Consider the following 5,412-nt stretch of genomic DNA (forward strand, 5'->3'; position numbering starts at 1 on the left):
GGGGGAAGAAGCAGGCTCCGGAGGAGGAGAGGGGGCAGGATCTCACACTCCCTTGAATGCAGCTCCCCCCCCCCGATCCAAGTGGGTCACACCAGCCCCGGGGGGCAAGAGGCTAGCTCCGGCCCTCCAGCGGCCACTCTGTCTCCTCAGGCCATCTCCCCCGGCCTTTCTGCGGCAGCCCCTTCCTCCCATCCCGTTGGAGCTGACAAGCCTCACTCTTCACCGCCCAAGTCCGTCCCATGTCACGCTTTGCGTGAACTCAGTTTTCTTTTGAGGCCCGTTTCTTCTTTCTTCACAAACACCCACACAAACACACTCCCGTTTCTTACACACACGCCCTGGATACATCAATACTACTTTATTGTATCACATGTCTGATTCAGTGTCAATTCTATGTATATAATCAGTTTAATATAGTTATATTTAGCGGAAAAGCGAACCGCTCACATAGATTTAAATACCAGGAACTTTGCTGAAGCGCTATGGATCCAATCTGAGCCCAACAGAGTTTAAAACAAGTACCTTTATTATACTGCAGTATAGATGGATGGACAAATCAAAGGTGACCGCCGTGAAGAACATTTGAAATGAAGCTCAATATATAATGCACTTGTTTACAACTAAGAAGTTCCTCATTTCTTTGGAGCAGTACAGAGTGTTGCAAGCGTGCTTCCTTTATCATAAACAACATTTGTAGAAAAACATGTTGTTCACTTATGTTCCAGTAAGTAGCTTAACCACATTAACCACAAGATGTTCCGGAAACATAGTGGCGACATACGGACACTTGCCTCTCCTCTGGAAGAAGGCAGGTTGCATCTTTAATAGAATAAGTTGAAGCAGAGACCTTAATAATGCATAATTAAAAGCAATCAGAAATAGAATAGAAATAGAATAGAAATGCAGACACTTTGGCCCATCAACCCTCTCAATAGAGTCAACATACATCACAGTTCACAATTGCGTTTCTAAGTATTGCAATTCGTTTTCAAATACAGAAAATCGATCAGTCACTCCTTGTAGCCCTCACCTTACTATTGGGTGCATCAATAGATGTAAACATGCTGCTGCCACTTTGGGTGAATATCCGTTGATTTCATCACACCAGTGACGTTCTGTCGGGTTGCTTCCTTCTGCGGCCACGCTCTGACGTTCTCCATCAACCTCTTGGATCCTAAGAAAACCTTTCTTACTTCTTTCCTCATAACTCTCCAAATGTTTCTTCACCTGCTGATTCGTTTTTACTAGTATATTTAATTTTTCCCAATTAATTCCTTATCTTATATTTATGGATAACTTTTTAAACTTGAAGTCTATTTCACTGTCTCCATTCTCCATCACGTACACCAAATTCCCAGTTTCATCATCTTGAACAAAAGTTATGTTACATTTACATTTCAACCGAATGTTTGTTTATCGGGTTCTATTATATTTCCATCAGACCATAACATTAGCTGAACAGTAGTAACACCAAGACATCCCATTCCTGTATCTTGTGTGAATGTATCACATCTTCCATGTTTATAGCACACGTGGTCCTATCTGTGTGAGGTGTGGTGAGCACACATAATCTGCTTCCCGCGCTTCCCACTGTTTTATATCCATTGTGGTGTTTCCTTTATAAATCTTTGTATCTGAGCACAATATCTTACTTGACATTAAAGAAGGCATACAGAATATCCCATGGACTACTACAAGGGTTGTTGTTGTGTCACAAACCATTATCTAAATTGTGTCATGTTTTCTACTCACTGATCTCACAGACCTCACTCTTCCCTGAACACTCAGCATCCAAAGAACAGGAAACCTTTGGGTTCAGAACAAAACAAGTTGACAGTTTCAGCAGTTTTGTCCCTTATAAATCCCCCTCCTCTTTGTGGCAAAATAAAAATAAATAAAAAAGAGAGATTAAAGCAACATTACAAAAAAGGCAGAAATTGTATATAATGCTTCAACTACACATGAAACTAACTACTACATGAGATACAAAACTAAATCAGAAACAAACAGACCTGCGAAACAGTTACCTTCATAGACACACAACTGAACTAACAAACAGACAGGGATACCTGCCCAAAGGCCTCATTCTATCTGTTAATTTTTATCTCTCATTATTCTACTCTCTTTAGATAATATAATTACTTCCAGAATGGAACGTACAGAGTTCCCTCACTACTTCGCTCTTTGCGGATTCGCTGTTTTGCGGTTTTTCAATAAACTCTAAAAGACGACTATAAATAATAAAAAATTACAATGTACAGCCTAAGGAAGGGAGGAAGGAGAAGCCAAAGGGAGAGAAAAGGAGCCCAAGCGGCAACAAGAGGAGAAGGAGGCGATTTATCAACACATGATTTCTTGATAAAGACTTAAAATAGTGTATAACTACTAAAATAATGTAGAAATATATAGCATCCCTACTTTGCGGATTTTCACTTATTGCGGGTGGTTCTGGAACCCAAACCCGGGGATTAGTGAGGGAACACTGTATTTTTAGTTCAATCTTTCTACAATTCACCACATGTGATGAAATGTCCCAACTTTGAGCTTGCATTTCCAAAATTTGCAAGAGTTGCATTTCTACTTGTTAGAATGAATTCTATGATGTCTATGCATAATGTTATTCTGTGAAAAGCTCTGTCCATACTCCATGCATTTCTATGGTTCCCCCCCAGTGTGAGTTCTTTGATGTAAACGTAGACCTGAACTACGAGTAAAGCTCTTTCCACACTCCCGGCATGTATAGGGTTTCTCCCCAGTGTGAGTCCTTTGATGTTTACGTAGAGTTGAACTATCAGCGAAGCTCTGTCCACACTCCAGGCATTTAAAGGGTTTCTCCCCAGTGTGAGTCCTTTGATGTTTACGTAGGCTTGAACTATGAACAAAGCTCTGTCCACACTCCAGGCACATATAAGTTTTCTCCCCAGTGTGAGTCCTTTGATGTGAATGTAAGCTTCCCTTCTGAGTGAAGCTCTGTCCACACTCCAGGCAGTTATAGGGTTTCTCCCCAGTGTGAGTCCTTTGATGTCTACGTAGTGCTGAACTATCAGCAAAGCTCTGTCCACACTCCAGGCAGTTATAGGGTTTCTCCCCAGTGTGAGTTCTTTGATGTGAACGTAGATTTGAACTACGAGCAAAGCTCTGTCCACACTCCAGGCAGTTATAGGGTTTCTCCCCAGTGTGAGTCCTTTGATGTGAATCTAAGTGTCCCTTTTGAGTAAAGCTCTGTCCACACTCCAGGCAGTTATAGGGTTTCTCCCCAGTGTGAGTTCTTTGATGTGAATGTAGACTTCCATTATGAGCAAAGCTCTGTCCACACTCCGGGCATTTAAAAGGTTTCTCCCCAGTGTGAGTCCTTTCATGCCGTAGCAGATGGCTCCTCCAACTGAAGCTCTTTCCACACTCAAGGCATGTATAGGTTTTCTCCTCCATGTCGACAGTTTTGTGATATGCACACGTGAGTGTTCCCTTTTTCTTTCTGATCAAAATTGAGTTCCACAAGATTGGCAACTAGAGAGGATTTCTTCTTCCCACAGGATTTCTTTCATTATTGCCCTTTGGTTTCCAAATTCCTCAATCTCCACTAGATATTGATATTTTCTTTTTATGCCTGTGGTGACTTCATAGGGTCTTCATTTCCCTGATCAAGAAAGAAGAGCAAAAGGTTAAACATGAACCTGCAAACTTCCTTTATTTCCAAGATGATCCTCTTTTCCATTCAGTGCTTGTGTTGAAAATTGAACTACCCAGAAATGGAGATATGAAGGGTCTCAAGGACACACAGAAACAAGCAAAGGTGATCACAGATTTATGAACTATAAGGGATGGATTCAGAAGGAAAGAAGGGAGGGAGGATGAAAATAAGAGTGATTGATGGAAGGAAAGAGGGATGGATGGAAGAAAAAAGGGACCTTCGTACAATACTAAAGAACCACATTGGTTTTGTTGGCTTGACCTAAACATGGCTAAAGAAACACAAGGCAGACAGTCAAACAGACCATAGACAGGACGTCATTCACTCTGAATAATGGGTTTCCTTGAATTACCAGCATAAGTTTAATCTTAAGAGGCACAATGATCCCTTTACTGAAGATTTCATGAATTTCACGTTCCCTTTCAGGCCACAAGGGATCCCAGGTCCGTCTCCTGTGCATCCCAAATTGGACCTCTGCTGCCACCACATTTCCTACATCTCTCAAAGGAACCCCAAATTCCCAAAGACGTTGCCTTCCTGCCTGGCAAATTCAACACCCCATTTAGGCATGCTGAGATGTCCACAGAACTGGTCTCGCCTGGACTACGTCCCCGTTGGGCTGTTCACTCCCTTGGTTGAGCCGCAGGACGGCATGCAAATTCACAGGCACAGATCAGTCGGGAAACCCTCCTTCCTGCCCAGCCCTTTCCACCCCTGTCCATTTCCGCCTCTATTTCCTGCCCTCTGTTGTGGGGAAAGGCTTTTCAGCAGGTGAAGGCTGGGTTCTGGACTTTGGCTGGGTTCTGTGGTCTTTGGATACAGGTGAACTACAACTCCCAAAATCAAGGCCCATTCCCACAAACCCTTGTAGTATGTTCAGTTGGTCATGAGGCTTCTCTGTGCAAAGTGTGGTCCTGGTCCATTGTCAGTGGGGGTCACTTTTTCTCTGGATGCAGGTGAACTACAAGTCCCTTTTCCCCAAACTAGTCCAATATGTTTATTAGTTATGGGGGCTCTGTGTGCCAAGTGTGGTCCTGGTCTATCATTGGTGGGGTTTGATTGCAGGTGAACTATAAATCCCAGTACCTACTACTCCTATCCAGGCCAATTTCCCTCCAAACCCACCAGTATTCAAATCTGGGCATCTTGGGGATGCATGGCAAGTTTGGCCCAGAGCCATCTTTGTTTGGGTTCATAGCATTCTGGGTGTAGGAGAACTACAACTCCTTCCCCATGTAAGCCGCCCCGAGTCCCTCCGGGGAGATGGGGCAGGATATAAGAATAAAATTATTATTATTATTATTATTCCCCAGTAGGAGTCACAGCAGTGCTCTGATTTGATGCAGGGTGAACTACAACTTCCACCCTGTGCAGTCAATCTCCAAACTCCTCCAGTAAGTTTAGTTTCTGCTCAGTTCTGCTGTGTTTGTTATGCAGACAGATTTGAAAGGGAAGGACAGTAGGCGGGGTCATGCAAATTCCACAGCAATGGAGAACCCTGGGATGCCTGCCTGTGGTGGAAGAAAAAGCAAAATCTAGGATGAAATGGTCACCAAACGAAAGCATTCCTTGGGTGGTGGGCCGTAGTGTTTGGGAAGGACATTGGCAGGGGTTGGGCTGCATGTTCATTGAGCTCACTGTAGCCAAAATGTCAGCGGAAAAGAGTGACTTGCTAGATTTTTAACCATGGGAACTATAGCCTGTTTGTGGAGGTTGGAGGC

General features: G+C 43.3%; 1 pseudogene; it reads right to left on the minus strand.

Annotated features, from left to right (window-relative positions):
- Positions 1–339: 339 nt before the first annotated feature.
- Positions 340–5,086, minus strand: LOC134294563 (zinc finger protein 239-like; annotated as a pseudogene).
- Positions 5,087–5,412: the final 326 nt, after the last annotated feature.

Source organism: Anolis carolinensis, unplaced genomic scaffold (assembly GCF_035594765.1).
Source record: "Anolis carolinensis isolate JA03-04 unplaced genomic scaffold, rAnoCar3.1.pri scaffold_17, whole genome shotgun sequence".
Lineage (NCBI taxonomy): Eukaryota > Metazoa > Chordata > Lepidosauria > Squamata > Dactyloidae > Anolis > Anolis carolinensis.